An 18,974-nucleotide genomic window follows, 5' to 3' on the forward strand; every position below is an offset into this window, starting at 1 on the left:
AGCGCTCAACTGCTGTGCCACCGGGGAGGCCCAAAAGTGAAATTACTTTTATCCATATAATTTAAACATTTTGGAAAAAATTAGGGAATATTCATAAATGGCATGACAAAATTCAAAAACAGTGAATTTTCAATAATTGGTAGTTAATATTAAGAGTATTCAGCATTACTGCTTTGTTTGAGGAAAGTTCAGGGTACTCAGAATGCCTGTTCAATTGCTGTGTTCACTACTACTCACATTCACATAAGAAGTCCCTCAGTTCCTGGCATCTTAAACACTCCAAATGTATTCATATACCTAGACTTTCCCATTATTCATTTCATATAAAATAATAGCAGCTCAACTCACACAACTCAGATAAAGACACCCCCCAGATCCAAGTCCTTGTCCTTTAAATTTCTACGCTTTTCTTATCTTCATGGCATTTACTTGGCACTCCCTTTATCATACAACTTGGCTTATGCATCATTTGCTGCAGGCAGCTCTTTTATTACCTGGAGAGCAAATATGCCATGTCTTCTTATTCTATGCCAGAGAACAAAATCTCTTTTAAAACTAGGTATGCCTGGAGCTTTGGTAAAGGGTGAGGAAGTATGTGTACAAGGAGGTGTGAGGCTATACTCCTAAAATCACATAGTTATATAAATGATTGGCACATAAAAATTAAGAAAAATGGAAAAGAAAGAAAAAAAGAAGGATCATACTCAGCAAAATAAGCCAGAAAGAAAAAGAAAAATAACAGATGGTCTCACTCATAGCAGGAATTTAGAAAACCTAAATAAGGGACCAGGAAAAAGACTAATTATAATAAAGTAAAAATCAAAATCAACAAGCAACTATAAACCAGAGCCACACTACTCAGGGTGGCGGGGGGAGCGCGAGGAGAGGGAAGGAAGTAGGATCGAAACAAGGGTGGTGGGAATTGTATGGGGACTATAACCAAGATGAAAATGCATACATTGAGCAAAAATGAAAAATGATGTAAAAATATATTTAAACAATTAAATTTAAAAAAAGAAAATGAAGTTTGGGTGAAAGTCAAACTGCCACTACTGCCCTTATTTCCCCTAACACCCCATCTCTATTATTTAGCTCAGTCAGATTTCCACATCACCTATGAGAGTGCTTGGCCTATGACAAGTTTATGATATATATGCAATTGATTAGAATTCAAGTTTTCAATAAAAGAAGCAAATTTGTATTTTCCATTGCTGCGACAATACTGAAATATATATTTGTATATATATTGATGAGAAATCAAATTCAAATTTATATACTAGCTAACAATGAGCTATCACACGTAAGAAACTGGCTTAAAGATAGCTAGAGCTGGTTTTTACAAAATTGAGATGCATTTGAAAAAGCATACTAACCTCATAAAGCCAGAACTCAGACACTAGACCACATTCCTGAGTAAAGCAAGTATCCTTTTCTCATTTTTGTTTACAGCAAGCAGTTCTAGACTAAACTCCATTAAGTAGGGAGATTCTGATGGTCTTCCGCTGTACACAAACAGTGCCTTTACTGTAAACACAGTGAGGGAGGTAGGAAGTGGCCATCACCAAAAACTATACAAGAAAGTATAATGACCACATTTTTTGACAATGCAGATTACAAGGTCTACAAAAGTTAGAGACATTTTAGATACCTCGTGAGGTACAGTGAATTAAAAATAATACTGCCTCCTTTCTGATTTTGCAAGATCACAAATTTAATTTGCAACCAGAAACATAAGCTCATTTACAACTTCTACTTAAGAGAAAAGAATAAATTTTCTATATAATAATGTACCTACAGTACTGTCAGATCATTCGGATTTTAACTTAATTCTCCATGCTTGTAAAACTGTCAATTTCTGTTGTTGCAAATGACAGGATTTCCTTTTTCTTTATGACTGAATTATATTCCTCTGTGTGTGTGAGTGTATATGTGAGACTTTATCCATTCATCTGTCTGTGGACACACTTGGATTGTTTTCAGATCTTAGCTACTGTGAATAATACTACAATGAACATGGAAGTGCAGATACAGCTTTAAGAAACCAATTTCATTTCCTTTGGCTATCTGCCCAGAAGTGGGCTTGCTGGTTGATATGTTGGTTCTATTTTTAATCTTTGGAGGAAACTCTGTATTGCTTTCCATAGTGACTACATCAATACACATTCCAAACAACGGTGCACTAGACTTCATTTATTCCATACGCTCCCCCTCACTTTGTTACCTTTTATATTTTTGATGTTAGCCATCCTCGTAGGTGTGAGGTGATATCTCATGTGGCTTTGGTTGGCATTTTCATGTTGATTAGTAATGCTGAATACCTTTTCATAAACTTTTTTGGCTATTTGAGTGTCTTCATTGGAAAGGTGTCTGTTACCTCTGCTGAAATTTTGTTGTATATATGTATGTGTAATAGAGAGGGAGAGAGAGACAAAGAGAGAAAGAGAGAGGACATTGACTTAAAATGTTGTATATGATTCAGAGTATAGGGTTATACCCTTCAGATGAATGTTACCACACACACCCCCACCCCCAAGGCACACATAGTCCTCCTCTGTTTTTCCTTGGCCCCCTCCACACCTGCTTTCCACTCCCAGCTCCTCTCCTGGTAGGTTCAATTTTATAATCAGATTTCTAGGGTTTGTTATTTTTTTCTCTATATTCCACATATAAGTCACCATCTGGTTTTTGTCTTTTTCCTTCTAGCTTACTTTGCTTAAGCATAAACCTCTCTGGTTACAATCATGTTGCAAATGGCAAGAGTTTATCCTTTTTTTTATGTAGCTATGTAATATTTCATAGTGCATATATATATACCATATCTTCCAAATTCACTCACCCATTAGCATGTTGGCTAATTCCATAGCATGGGTAAACTAAATAATTCTGCAGTGAACATATGTGTACATACATCCCTTTGAATTAGTGTTTCTGCATTCTTGAGGGAGATACCTAGACATGGAATTGCTGGGTCTTATCGTAGCTAATTTTTAAGTATTTTAAGATATCGCCATACTGTTTTCCTGAGTCGCGGGATCAGTCTACATTCCCACCAGCAGTAGTCATGCAGGTTTTTCTCCTTCTAATGAAGTGAATTAGGAGAAAATTAATAGATTTATGCTAAGATCCCATCATTATTTGTGCAATCTGCCCAGTCTGAAAACAAAGTTTAGGAAATTAGATTAAATATGTTGACAACTGGAGAAATCATCTTTTGAACAAATACATAGTATCATAAGAAAATCACACTCTTTCAATCCTTTGGTGTTTACAAGCAACAAACCTGGAATCAAGGAAAAAACTGGCATTTATTTCAGTGCTACTCATCTATGTTTTTTGAGCAGTGATACAAGCATTCACATGTGTTTTACTTGTTTGTTTAGCTAGACAGTGAATAACATTTGAAAGCAAATAAAAAAAAAAACAAATTAGGAAAGGATGCTTCAAATTATTGTGTAATTGAATACATAACTTAGTGTTGTGGTTTCTTGCTTAAAATTATAAAATCAAAGAAGCAAGATGTCCAACTTGGGATCATTTTTACCTTATTGTTTGAGAGAAGTTGAGACTCTCAACTCTGGCTGCACTAAGAAGAATTTTTAAATGTTGTCACCAAGCCAAAGTAACACCGGAACAGCTCTGTCTGTAGTCTCAGGCCAGAGAACATTTTCCATTTCATAACTCATTCCCCAGATGTATGATCATACCTCATATACACAGAAAACAGAACAATAAGCCCTTAAATATGCTCATGGGTAGTTTTTCACAAGGGCAAGTTTATAGGATAGCGTGTCTGCTTAAAGGATTATTCCCTAGCTTTCCCTATTTGTCCTAAAATCATGTTTCTCATAGAATGAAAATGTGTGAAAATATTCCTCAGATGGTCAGTTTACTTAGAAATCACATTATCTGTTTTGGACACTGAGTTTTCACAAACTCAAACTGCAAGTGGGTTTTAATATTTATTTCTCCATAAGCAATTTTTTTGCTGGTAGGAAACCTTCTAAAAGACTTATCTGTTGCTAGTGTGCTGTGTGTTATTGCTAACTATGTGTCCAAGGAAAATTTTTAAAAATGCTTTGTTAATATCTCCTTAAGCCAATGCTACAAAGTAAATAACTTTATCACAGTCCCATAGGGAGATTGTATACTCATGGACAGTGCAGACGTGCTGGGACTCTAGTCAACATGTTTCTGGAAAGGATGCATATGAAAGAATCCAGATACACACTGAGGGTTCTTAAAACATCCTTCATGTTGGCTAGCAGAAATCATATCTACCAAGAAAGAAAGACTTTCTAGATTAATAATGTTTTCTTTCAGAAAACTGTATTATAACAGTGACTGAAAAAAAATATTAAATCCAAAAAATGTGTTGTATAACTAATGGGTTCTACAAACCTTTTGGAAAACTGTGAATGTAATTCAAAATCAAGCATGTTGTGTGACTATGTGGTTTCCACTCATATAAGATGCGTAGTGAAGGCCACCCCAGTTGAATGGTGCAACAGGTTGATGCTGAACTCACTGGATTTTTGCAAAGTAATTTGCAAATAAGTAGCAGTCATATATTCTCAATCATTGTGCTACATATGGACATATTTTGAAAATATAAGTCTTTAGTGTCATATACTATTAACTCAAAGTAGCATTAAAAATGTTATCGAATGGGAACAACCTAAATGTCCCAAAACAGATGACTGAATCAGGAAGATGTACATATACACAATGGAATAGTAGCAATAATAAAAGATAAACTCATGCCATTTGCAGCAACATGGAGCTGGAAGGGATTATGCTTAGTGAAATAAGTGAGAATTACAAATATCAGATGGTTTCACTTATATGTGGACTATAGAGAAACTAAATAAAGGGTCAGACAAAAACAAACCTTGAAAGCTGACCATTAAGCTGAGGTATTCAGAAGGAAAGAGGAGGGTGTGTGAAAATAGGGAAGGAAGAGCACAAGGGACTATAGTGAGGAACTGTGAGTGCTTTGGTGGTGGGAAACTAAACACCTGAGGGGAGAAATCATATACTGTCCAAAAATTAAAAACAATGTAAAAAAATACTTCATTTAAAAATAAATTTAAATTAAATAAAAATGCTTTTCAGGAGACCATCAGACATATGTATAATGACCATAAGGATGAATGTATTTGATAAAAATCTGAGATGTCATTGGGATAATTTAAACAGTTTTTACTCCTTCAGGATTCAAACTGTGGTGAGAAATGCAGGTAAAGTTATGGCAGGTCTTTGAATAATGTCATTTCACCAAGTAGTGTTTTGCTTGCTATCATGTATATATATATATATATATATGTATATATATATATAAACCCTCAAACAATGTTCAACAAATCAAAGTTGAATATTCAAGGATCTGTTTTTTTTTTTTAAGATTTATTTATTTATTTAGACAAGTACTGGGTACAGTCAGAAGCGCGGGAGGGGGAGAGAATTCACCAGAGCCAGAGTGGGGAGTAGAGCAGGCAGAAGGACCGAAGTACACTGCTGAGGGGAGCAGCGGGTGGCGGTGGCCGGGGATTGAACCGGCGCTGCAGAGTCTTCAGGCAGCGCCGCAACCCAGCGCGCAACCGCTGCGCCACCGGGGAGGCCCTCAAGGATCTGCTTTAATTTGATGTTTAACACTTATAGTTCTAAAGATCTAATCCACAGTGTTAACTGAGGACTTACAATATAATGTTTATGCAAAGTAATTACAAGAATATTTTAATCAAAACTGCCCAAAACACCCTATGAAACTCATTGATAATCTCTAACCCTGGAAAGTCTCTGAGACACTGGTTTCTTTTATCTTTATCACAATTTTTTCATGAATAATTTAATTCCCCAAATACCTAAGAACATGGTTTCAACTGTTTGCATACTTATTACAGCAATGTTTAAATAAGTTGCAGAACATTGTCTTCTTTTTAGCACTATTGTGAATGAGATATGGGTTTTTTTGGCATTTATGAATGGGAACAAAAGTCACTTAATATAAACATGTTTTGAAAAGGTCATTGACCTGTTGAATGCTCAGATAGCCTCATTTCACTTACTAATTCACCATTTTTAAACCCATTCATCCTACAAATTATCAAATTCAAAAACAAAGCATTTTGCAATCTGAACTAGTAGAATTTTAGGGAAACATCTAGGATAACCCCAATTTAAATTACTTTACACAAATAGATGAGGTAAACTTATGATTTGAAATTTAGATGTAAATGTTCCAAGTACTTGTGACAATGTTATGGAATATTCAGTGCCCTAGGGAAGGTTTCATGAATTTTGTAAGGAATTGTGTTTCACACTGATTTCCTGCTACCTTTGGCTCAGTGATTTATGGTCTTGATTTCTCTTTTATCTAGTATGCATTTTCTAATTTCCTTGTTAGCTGAATTCATTTGCATCCAAATAATGTACTTGTTCTATTTTTAATGACTGTTATCTCTTGTTAAAATTTGTATTGCACTTTAAAGATTATCTAAATTCTTTTACTGGAATTTACTTACTTCACTATGTCTCCTTACTAAGTTTCCTCCAAACGGATATTAAGGCTCAATCGGGCTCAGTCACATAGGAGATGCCCTAAAATCATAAAAGTCATGTTAATAACACTGACTCTGATTTTCATCTCTACTCAGCATTTCTAAGGGGGATCAATAATCACATGAGAAGCAGTCTCTACACATTTTCCTCTTCAAAATACCATTCTGAGTATCACTTATGATTTAGAATGAATGACCACATGATGAGAACAAAACAATTCTTTGCATAATCTGCCTGAAATGATCATCACGTTCACATAACTACTCTCTTTCGGAGTGGATTCTTTCTCTAATGCACTGTTTAATTGAAGTAACATTGCATTATAATGTTTCAGATATTCATCATTATATATCAACTTGGGTATATCCTATATTAAGTTCATCATTAAAAGTTCTATCTGTAACCGTAGCATTGTACCTTTTACCTAATTTACCCACCTTCACCCTAAATGTTTATTTTGTTTTATTTAGCTCAATCTTTTATTTAGTTCAATCTTTTATTTCTCTACATCCCTTTTGAGTGAACTCCTACAGTGTTTGCATGACTTATATCACCAAGCATAATACTTTTTAGGTCCACTTATGCTGTAGCAATGGTAGGATTTTAATATAATTTCATAGCTGAGTAGCATTCCATCATGCATATCAACTACACCTTCTTTATCCAATTAATTACCTGTCCATAGGCACTTAATTTGTTTCCAACTGTTGGCTATTAAAAATAATGCTGCAGTAAGCACAGGGGGACATACACCTCTTTGAATTATTGTTTTTGAATTTTGTAGGCAATACCCATAAGTGGGATATGTGGATCAGACAGAATTACCATTTTTAATATTTTGAGGACTTTCTACTCTTTTTCCATAAGGATTGCACCACTAGCAGTGTATAAGGCCTCCATTCTTCAGGATTAATCTGCCTTTTAACTGACATCTCAGATGATTTGGATTCTTAATTGAATCTTTGACATACAATTTATTGAACTAAAACATCACCATTTGATTAAAATTCTAGCCAAAAACCAAAGAAATATTCCTAAGAACACTTAAAGGAATAGTTGTTCTCCAGGTATGGCTTCTTACTGAAGCCAAAGGTCTTTCAGGGAGGTCTCCAGAAGATAAAGTCTACAAAGTTGACATACATAAAGCTTAACTACCTTCCTTATACATGGAGTTTTCTGCTTCAATGGTTTAAGAATAAATTAAAAAAATATGAAAATAAAAATAAGTAAAATACTCTACAGTTCAGTGATCTATTTTTTATAACATTTCTAAACTTTCCGTCCTGAATTACTTACCAACATCATTTATTATGCATGTGGTTGGCAAATGCATCCTGAGATACGGGAAAGCATTGTAGCTCATAAAACAATATGTTTTGGACCTAAGAATAAACATGATCATCTAATAAATTACTTTATATAATCTGTGTATATATTTACAATATATCCAACAGACTGTTTATTTACTCTTGCTATATTCCTCTTGGAAGGGATCTCCTGAACATAGTGTGTTAAAGGGCAACCATCTGATTCCTCTCTTGTTCTCCTGCTGCTGCTGTTCCTTCTCATTCTTCATGCTAATCTACTCCAGGAATGGTGATTTTGTTTAACTCACTTTTCTTAGCAAGCACCTATAAGACACAGACAGAAAACTCTAATCAGAATATTACAAAATCATTTACTCACCTCTAGCCATCTGTTTATCACTAGAGTTGAACAAATTCAGATAAGATCTCTAAGGCTTAGCATTTGGGAAACCCAACTACTGAAGAAGCATGCAGTTGTAATCCTACAGAGACACCAATGCTATAGCAAATGCCAACCTGATTTATACCTTGTCCAGCTCTACATTGTTGATTAATTTTTATCACTTGTTCAGCTGAATATTGTTTAAAATCAGTAATTGCTATAGCAAGCACAGTAGCTTTAAATTGTTTATACAGAGACATTCTAAAATATAAGGGTATACAAAATTTGGATAAAGGGATGGAAGAGAAAGGCAGAAATGAAGCTAAAGAGCTCCATTAATATTTGACAAAATAGATTATAAGGTATAATCTTTAAAAAGTTCACTTCATAATATTTCTCCAATTTTGCAGAAGTAATATATTTATATACACCTAAAATATAACTTCCAAAATTGAAAACAGAGATAGGCAAAGCTAAAATAAGTGAATTTTTTTTACTAAACAATATGTTAACAATTGAAAAAGGTACAGAAAGTCTGAACACACTTAATGAAGTGCATCTTTATTAAGTACATTCTATATATATAGTGAGAGAGTACATTCTATATACGTGTGTGTGTGTATATATATATATATATATATATATATATATATATATCACCCATCAAAAATACAGTAATTTTTTGGACACACATCTAAGAAATTAGTTGCCCAAAATTAATATTGTATAAGGTCAATGAAGTTGTGAAAAATGTTAAAAGATTAAAATGTTAGAGTTTTCCTGACCATAAATCATTGTTTGATATCATAAACAAAAACCTAATTAGAAAAATCCTCATTTAGTGAATAAAAGGTAGTTTTCTAAATAGTCTAATATCAGTAGGCATTATAGAAAATAAAGTTTTGAAATAAATGATAGTAAAATGCTACATGGCAAAACTTGTTTAATGTACTGAAGCAGTATTTAGAGGAATACTTACATTTTCAAAAGCATATACTAGAACAGAGGTTAAAACTAATATAGGGCCTCCCCGGTGGCGCAGCGATTGAGCGCTGGGCTGCGAAGGTGCCCGCAGCCTCTGCAGCGCCGGTTCCATCTCCGGCCGCTGGCGAGGGTCCCACATGGTGCGCAGACCTCTCCTGCCGCCCGCTGCTCCCCTCAGCAGTGTACTTCGTTACTCTGCCTGCTCTGCTCTCCTCTCTGGCTCTGGTGAATTCTCTCACCCTCCCGCGCTTCTGACTGTACCCAGTGCATGTATAAATAAATAAATAAATCTTTTAAAAGAAAAAAAACTAATATAATAAGTATCTATCTGCATATATTATAGAATGGACAAAAAATAAAATGAAGAAAGTTAAGACATGTAATATAGAAACAAAAATTAACAAAATAGCAAAATAAACTCAAGAGAACATCTGTTTCTTAAAATATAATAAAATTAACATCATCTATGGTAAGACTTATGAAACAATTTTTTTTAAAGATTTATTTACTTATACAAGCACTGGGTACAGTCAGAAGCGCAGGAGGGTGAGAGAATTCACCAGAGCAGGGAACAGAACAGGCAGACTGACAAAATACACTGCTGAGGGGAGCAGCGGGCAAGGCAGGAGAGGTCTGCCGAGCTACGAGGGACCCTCGCTGGCTGCCTGGGATCGAACCGGCGCTGCAGAGGCTGCAGGCAGCTTCTGCAGCCCAGCACTCAACTGCTGCACCACCAGGGGAGGCCCTAAAACAATTTTTTATAGACAGAAACTAGTCAAAAAATATTGGATATCAGACATTTAAAAGATGTTATTTACAAAAAAAATCTCCATGTCAAAAATTGAAATGAAAATATCACTAGAAAAATATAATTTACAAAATTAAAATCAAAGAAAACCTGAATGATCCTATAAATCCATTAGCTATTTTTTCATTGTCTAACACTTCTTTTTAAATTCTTTTGTGACCAGTATGCATATTTTTAGCCATGCTCAAGCAAAAAAAAAAAGTGTATCTATAAATAGTTTATATAACTTGACCTTTAATGAATAAAAAAGAGTTACGATTAAAGAAACCCATGAAAAGAATGCAAATGATACCACAATGAACAAAAGAAATGACATCATGGGATGCATGTTGCACAATATTTTTATTGCTATGAATTTACAAACTGTAAGATATCAAATGGAAAACTCGCCACAACATGCATTAACTCTAAAGCTTTCTGTGGGTGGCTCTTGTGTGATGGTGCCCATCTGTTCCTGAAGCAAAGGAAATCCTTAAGGATCTTTTTAAACAATAAAAAAAAAACTTTGGAAGACAAAGAGGGGTGGTAAATAAAACCCCTTATAAAGTTGAAGTCTTATAACCTGATTTATCTAAACTCAAGTTACAAGTTCTACATATTTTATACAAACATGTAAGTATGGAGAAGAGCACTGGATTCTAGCCAGTCTTTTGTTTTGTGTGTGTATGTAGTGGGGTTATTCTATAGAGTGGTGCAGAAAGAGAAATGGGAAGATTAAACAGAAAAGTAAAACTTCAAAAATAAGCAGCCATGTATAGCAATCAAATTTATGCACAATAAATGTGCATAAATTAATTTTTAAATAGAATTTGATATACGATGTATGATTACTACAAGTTTTTTAAGTAATTTTCAGATGATTATGAATATACATAGCTAAAAGCCCAAATTTTCTATTTGAGTGTATATGCAAGTTTCATAAGTGCAAGAGGAACCTTCTGATAGTGTTGGATTGGCATGCAGGACAAGAGAGTGAAAGGGGGTCAGATACAAGATTATTAACTGAATAGACACCTCAATTTATCTTCTTTTTAATTTTTTTAAACTTTTCTCACCTAATAGAAAAGCAAGGACATGGTGATTTAACCATATCTTCTTGTGTTTTTCATGTTAAATGCCATGTAAACAATTATTTAAAAATAATCATCTTTATACTCAGGCAGAATTGAGTTTGAGTCACAGCCCTGCCACTTACTAACTATATCCTTTGGCAAGTAACTAACATCTTCATATTTCTGTTTTTTTTTTTTTTTAAAGATTTTTTTTTTATTTTATAGAGGCATGTTTATTTATTTGTTTGTTTGTTTTGTTTATACATGCACTGGGTACAGCCAGAAGCACGGGAGGGTGAGAGAATTCACCAGAGCCAGAGCGGGGAGCAGAGCAGGCAGAAGGACCGGAGTACACTGCTGAGGGGAGCAGCGGGCGGCAGGAGAGGTCTGCGCGCCATGTGGGACCCTCCTCCGGTGGCCGGGGAGCAGCCGGGGATCGAACCGTCGCCGCAGAGGCCGCGGGCAGGTTCACAACCCAGCGCTCAACGGCTGCGCCACCGGGGAGGCCCCATCTTCATATTTCTGTTTCCAGTAATGTGAACATAAGAGGAACAGGCATGTTATGCTGTAGAGAGTTAAAAGATTTGGTAGCAATTTACCAAAAAGTGTATCCAGAATGTCAATAGATACAGGGGGTAAATGCTCATCATCACCTTTAATAAAAGAGATGTAGATGAAAGCCACAATAAGATATCACCTCATACCCAAGAGAATAGCATACATTTTTTTTAAAGCTAATAATTAGTGCTGGAGAGGATGCAGAGAAAGAGTTACCCTAGTAGACTGTTGGTGGGGATGTAAAGTGGTACAACTATTTTGGAAAGTGATCTGGATTTACCTTGAAAAGCTAAAAATAGAAATACTGTATGATCCAGCAATTTGAGTCTTATAAAACTACCAACTGAAAGAACTATTTATGGCAGCACTAATCACAATAACTATATAAATCCCCAGAAGATTGAATCAAGAAGATGTGTTATATCCATACTATGGAATATTATTCATAAAAAAGATGAAATGTTAGCATTTACTGTAAAATGGAATGAGTTTAAAAAATTATGTAAAGTAAGTCAAAGTGCCAAAGACAAATACAGGACATTTACAGAGTGGGCAATTCAACAAAGTTAAGTACTTATTAAAATCTTAGCAGGTATTACCAAATGGAGTGTCTCAGATTAAGAGAAAAGGGGGGGTGTTGAAATGGTCAAAGGGATGGTTCAGAGAAAGAAAAAAACAACATGGTATGTGAAAACCACACACACTAAAGCATGGCGCCTAGTAACACATCATTAGTTAGTAGCAAATTTTATTCTCTTTGAATAGAGGAGACAATTTTTTTAAGGTGATTTAATCATTTATGATCTGGGCAGCAGGCATCATTCTAATTCTCAGGCTAGATTTCATCAATTTAAGAAATAAAACAAGGATGGAAGTCAAAAATGCCCCTTGTATTAGATATAAAATCAAATTGCATAGCTGATCATGAGATTCAAATATGTTAGCCAAAGAAAACTAGTCCAGAGTGAACTTGGGGGCTGTCCGTCCCTGACAATTTTAAGTCTTCATATTGAACACACTTTTTGGCATCATTTCTGACTAGGGCAATGAGCAAAAGGCAACTGACTTCCTTGTAAGGGATTTCTGTGAGCTTATTACCCATCACATTGAGAATGGTAGATCAAATTTGGAACTCATCAGCCAGGTAACTCCTATGAATTAGGCTATTCCAGTTTAGAAATAGGAGCAGACTTTGCCAGCATCATGTTTAATGAAAATCCCTCTTCAAGAAGCCAGAATTGGAAAAAAGGTGCTCTCTTCTATCACTGCCCAGTCATTTTCAAATGTTGCATTAGAAAAACTCTTATCAAAACTCATATTATGGAGAATCTCTACCTGAAATTTCTTTATTTACATAAATGGTTGAGAGGAAGATGAGAGCCTTATATATTTACTCTGGAGCAAAATCATATTAATCAGTCATGATCCCTATTTTATTATAAATATCCTAATACCAAAAATTATTCTAAAATAATCCTAGTACCAAAATAAAATAAACAAGAAATTTATAAAATGCAAATAACATGTATTTTTAGTTTTTAATTTCTTCACTGTATTTGAATTTCTTTTATTTGGCTTAATATATGTTAGACATTCTTATTCTGGAAACTGCAGTGAAAGTGCATTCCAATTAAAGTTAACAGACAACACTCTGGTCATTTCTATTACATCACTTCTTCCCCTGTAATATTGACTTTCCAGGCAGAGATTTTGTCATTTATTTTTATGTAATATAACCCATAGTAGAAACTGGACTATTGAGTGCATATGGTTACAATCTTATGCATATGTGGAAAAAACATTTTTCCTTTATTCTATACAGTTAAGAAGCATCCATTGACTAAGGGAGAAAAAGCCTAACTTTAGGAAAGGAAATATAATAAATTTCAAAAATGGTTCATTAATAACTTGTAAATATGCAAAATTTATCTGTATAAATATTCAAACTTACACTCAGGTCTGTGGTGTGTGTTCTTATGTATTATATTATCTAGTTTCAGATTGACTTTCAGAAAAACATCCTGTGAACAGGAATGTATGGGCAGCACTATAGAAACTATTTCTCACGGTCCTGTTCTTAACATTAACTAGTCAATTGTTAACAATCTATTGGATTTTTCCCAATATATTTTTCTTAAATTTACTATGTTGACTACATTGTCAAAAATTCCTCTAGAGTTGGTCAGTTACTTTTAGTGTCTCTTTCAGTTCTTTTTAGTCCTTGTTGTAAGTGAAACTACACATACATACATTTATGTGTAAACTTGTGTCACACACACATATACACACGCACACGAGCGATAATAGATAGAAATAGGTAACAAGGGTAGCCAAGAAAGTGGACATTTTGCTTCTTTTGGTATCTGACATACACAAAAATAAAGGAGAGTCCTGACAGGTTGAACTGTAGATGTCGAATGAGATTACCTGTGTGCGCATGGTGGTGAGAAATGGGCCTCTAACTGAGCTCTTCCACCACACAGGGCACTAGAGTTTGGTCTTCAATATGTATAAAGGTCAAGGAGAAAACATGACGGGAGTCTCACAGTCCAGTAAACTAATGTGTACATCTCATGCTTTTCTCTCTATCTGTGTTTTTCTCTCAATCTGTGTAGGAACTAAATTTGTAATCCCAGCTAAATTCCAACATAGGAGCTAAATGTTGCTAAATAGCCAGATATTCAAATATAGGTCCTTAGATCAATGATTGTGGTATAAAGTGGTAATGTTGGAGTTTAGCCCATTTAATTTGATCCCAATGAAATTGGTTGTAGCGAAATATGTCATTTTTGTAGAAAGAAGTTATTTGGGATGAAATGATTTGTGGTGGTGACAATTAAACTGATGTGAAGTGAAATATGGAGAATTTTCTATATTGTATATTTGCACATATGGACGGATGTGTGTGTGTGTGTACACAAAATAGAAGTAATAGTAGTACTGCATCTCTCCCTTCAGGTATTGTTGCCACACCACACCCACCTCCAAACACCCAGAGTCTGTCACCATAGTTCATTGTGCTCCTGCCATACTTTATTCACACCCCTCCCCGACCACTGCCACACTGGTAGCCTCAGTGCTGTAGCCAAATTTCTAGGTTTGGTAACAAGTTTGACTATCTCACTCTTTGTTTTGTTTCTTTATATGCCACATACAAGTGGCACTATTTAGTACTCTTTCTCCTTCTGACTTATTTTGCTTAGCATAACTCCTTCCAGCTCCATCCATGTTGTCTCAAATGGCAAGAGTTTATCACTTTTGATAGCTGAGTATTCCATCATGTATCTATACCACATCTTCTTGATCCACTCATTTGTTTAGGGGCACCTAAGTAGTTTCCATGGTTTGGCTATTGCAGTATGTAAACAGCACATAGTAGTACATATTTCCTTTTGAATTAGTGTTTTCTATTTTGGGAGAAAATAACTTAGGAATGGATTTGCTGAGTAGGAATTTTGAGAAACCTTGATACTCTTTTCCATTAGAGTCGGGTCAGTCTACATTTCCAAGTGCCCATCAATAGATCATTCCATAAGAAAATGTGTTATGTGCATACGATGGAATACTGCTCAGTGTGCACACAGACACATTAAAAAATCTCCTGCCATTCGCAACAACATGGATGTACCTACAGGGTACTGTGCTTAAGGAATAAACCAGAGAAAAACAAAACCTGTATGATTTAACTCATCAACTAAATAACTTAAAAAACACACAAACTCTTGAACTACCTTCAGACTATAAAGAACAATCAGTGATGACCAGAAAGGGAGGGGGGATATAGGTGAATAAATAGGGACAAAGAAGACAACTGTATGATGGACAGAATTGGACTTTTACAAGTGAGCTTAATGTAATATGTGCATGTGTGGATTATTATGATGCACACCTGAACTTTATATAATAGTATAATGCATTGTTACTTCAGTTAAAAAATGAAAACAATTAATTAAAATAACTTGAATATTGCCAACTCATTTTTTTGATTGGCAAACTTGGCATTATTCATCATAAGCCTTTCATTTTGGCACATAATTAAAATCTCTAGAAATGCCAATTAATTAAAATTAAAATAAGTTGAATATTGCCAACTCATTTTTTTCATTGGCAAACTTACATTGTTCATAAGCCTTTCATTTTGGTATACAATTAAAATCCCTAGAAATAACAATCCGTAGACACTGCATACTACAAGAAATATTTTTCTATAACAAGTCAAATTTAATATATTGGGTTGCAAATAATGGGCTTATGATAAAAGAAATATTCTTGTTCCCGAGTATGGATTTTTCAGTAAATTAAAAAAAAAATACCACCAAAATTATAGAAATCAATAAAGTTGTTATTTGAGAACCACTGCTCTAGAGACTAGCATTTAAACTTGAAAAAAATATTAAAAAAAATGCATAATTTAATGACTGAAAATAGACTTGATTATTCTGGATGGTGGTTTGCAAGTTATATTAACATTAGAGAAACTTGTCAATGTTTTCTCAAACTGGATAAAATTATATTCATATGATTTACATTCAAATAGGGATACCCTCTAACAATAGACAATGTTTTAATGTCACATTAAAATTTTTCAAATTTCAAGCTTAAATTTAAGGGCATTCTAAAGAAAATACATATATGGCTTTGCTTTCCCAAAGAAAGCATTAATCTGGGCATTCATAAGAATTCTCTGGTTTGGACCCCCCCAGGGAAATCCATTTTGCTGTGCTCATATAGAAGGAAGGATCCCTCTCTCTCTGTTGCGCATATGAGAGTCATCCCCCTGTGTCCTCAGGGTGAGACACAGCAAGAGGTTTCACTCCAGATATTTCTCTGAAAATTTTGGCCTTTATTTTTAACCTAGCTTTCCCCAAATACAGCACTACATTAAGGGATTTACAGGAAAATCAAGATGTAAATTTATGCCATAAGGATAATTCAAAATAATTTCTGTTTAAATGGCTTGATGAAGATTTCCCTGACAACATTCCTCTTCTCATCCCTGCCTATAACCTAACAACAATCTGCAGCTCATTAGACATGTCCATTAGAAATGTTTAGTTCTAGGAAAAATACTTAACATTTTTTCCACGGTAACGGAAAAAGAAAGCTGTAGGAAACCCTCACAATACAAAATGGGCAAAAAGTCTGTGAGTGTCAGCTGACGTTTGTTAGACAGGTCTTTGAGTTGAAATGCCTTGAGTGACCTTGAGCTATTGGAGGAGGTAAAAGGATGTAAGTCATGAGCTATTTTAAGCTATAGCCCTGAGCACAACAGCTCAATGAAGATAAACCTTAGAAACAACACTCACTGAATGAATTCTTTTTAAATTAGAATTAGGAATGTATCTGAATCCTGAACACTTGGTGTCTGTATGAAAATATAAGCACAAAACTTCACTGGAATCGATTAAATTAGATTTCACACCTTCTTCATTTCAGGTAGTGCACTCCTCATGCCAGGAGAGGCAGATGGAGCATAGTTTCAGCTCAAAAAGTGTGCAATCTACTAAAAACATATATTGTGAAAATAATCTCTCAAAACTAATTTAAAGCACTTTTCAGGATGCATACATGTAAAAACCACACCAAAGATACTAATGAGTAAAGAAGTTGGGGCAAATTTAACACAAGGATAAGAAAAGGAAGGAGACAACCTAGAGTGAATTTTAGTACACAGAAGTTATCCTATAAATTCCTACTACAAAATTCCAAGAAATGAGCCAAAAATCTGCCTAGGATCCCTCTGATCCTTTTTGCCTTGACAAAAAGAGGGAAATATGGTCAATTGTCATGTACAATCACATTCAATAAAGAGTTATACAGAACATCATCTATGCCCAGGCAGAAGCCCCCCAAACCACCCCCCCATGTGTGGGGTCCTCACACAGCACAGGTATAATGGCAAATGCATATTCATCGGGTTCATCTCTGGCTCTACACAGGTGGTCCTGACAGAACAATCTCTTATTTGGAATGGGGAGCACTTAATCTCAAAGTAATGGTTGAGAGACACTGCACAAAATCCATACGATGATGATGACCATATTCAAACTTGAATAAATGATTTTGTGATAATCAATTATTTTTCCTTAATATTGTGACCACGTGGTCCTGTACATTCTTTTTTCCCCAGTGAATAAGCAGAGGCTCTGGGCCCGTTTTTTTTTTTTTTTCTTTTCTAGCTACCCTGTTATAGTGTTGTGGCCACTATAATAGAAGCTACAACATTAAATTAAAGAAAAAGAAATTAAGCTAGAAAGCTAAACAATCAAAGTGGTAAGTATTTTGAGGAAAGTAAAATGTACAAAGAAAGGTAAATAATAAGGGAGTTGAGAAAGAGGTGATGAAATAAACATAACAATGTAGCATAAATAAAACTTAGGATGAAGTTAAAAAAGTGAAAGGAATATATAAGCTAAATAGTAAAGTTTTAAACAAAGCTGTGAAACAAAAGTGAATAATCAAGAAATTCAAAAGCTTTGCTATTAAAACTATAATAGAAAATATAAAAACAAAGAGTAATGTGAAAAAATTTATAATATTGAACTACAAAACTAGAATTGTTCTTAATAAATATGAACTAAAAATGGAACTTGATAAAACCAAAAGCAGGTGACATGAGTCCATGGAAATACTAACTCAAGTTGAAGAGTCTCAAGGCAAAACCATAAAAAGCCTTTTACTCTTGTCACTTGGTTAATCCTATGTTCCTTGTCGACCCAGTGGTCCTTGGAAACAAGGTAATTCTTCAACCAAAGATGGAGGGAACTGTCTTTACTACCTCACTCACTGGCAACTTATAATGTGCCATTCTTCAATAAGCTCTAGTTGACAGGAAATCATATTTGCAAACAGAAAAGAAATGAAGGAAAAGGGGGAATTAGTACTTTATATCTTGAGATATTTCCTCAACACAATTACCTTTTTTCCATTTGTTTATATAATATCCTCCAATAATTCTAATGTTCTTGAGCTGTGGATGCAATAACTGATAGATTATTTTTGTTATGATCTCATCAGGCAGTTATTGAATTTTTATCTGAATATATAAATCGTCATATATAAATATATAAATCGTCGTTTATACTTTTTTAATTTTATGGCAAGAGATCAGGTCATATTGAGCATTCAATCTCACATGTTAAAATTATATGCAACTCGGGCCTCCCCTGATAGCGCAGCGGTTGAGTGCTGGGCTGCGAAGCTGCCCACAGCCTCTGCAGCACCGGTTCCATCCCTGGCCACTGGTAAGAGTCCCACATGGCTCACAGACCTCTCCTGTCATGCCCGCTGCTCCCCTCAGCAGTGTATTTCATCAGTCTGCCTGT

The 18,974-nt window shown here is 34.8% G+C and overlaps 1 long non-coding RNA gene across 1 annotated transcript in view; it reads right to left on the bottom strand.

Moving 5' to 3' along the window:
• Positions 1-2,350: 2,350 nt before the first annotated feature.
• Positions 2,351-18,974, bottom strand: part of LOC129146879 (uncharacterized) — a 214,805-nt gene continuing 198,181 nt past the window's right edge. Inside the window, exons 3-5 of the long non-coding RNA XR_008554204.1 lie at positions 8,026-8,189; positions 6,522-6,597; positions 2,351-2,379 (exon numbers count right to left, since the gene is read on the bottom strand). This is a non-coding gene — a long non-coding RNA (uncharacterized LOC129146879). The remainder of the gene's footprint in view (positions 2,380-6,521; positions 6,598-8,025; positions 8,190-18,974) is intronic.

The sequence above is a fragment of the Talpa occidentalis genome, unplaced genomic scaffold (assembly GCF_014898055.3).
Source record: "Talpa occidentalis isolate TD23 unplaced genomic scaffold, MPIMG_talOcc4v2.1 talOcc4.5, whole genome shotgun sequence".
In the NCBI taxonomy this organism is placed as follows: domain Eukaryota; kingdom Metazoa; phylum Chordata; class Mammalia; order Eulipotyphla; family Talpidae; genus Talpa; species Talpa occidentalis.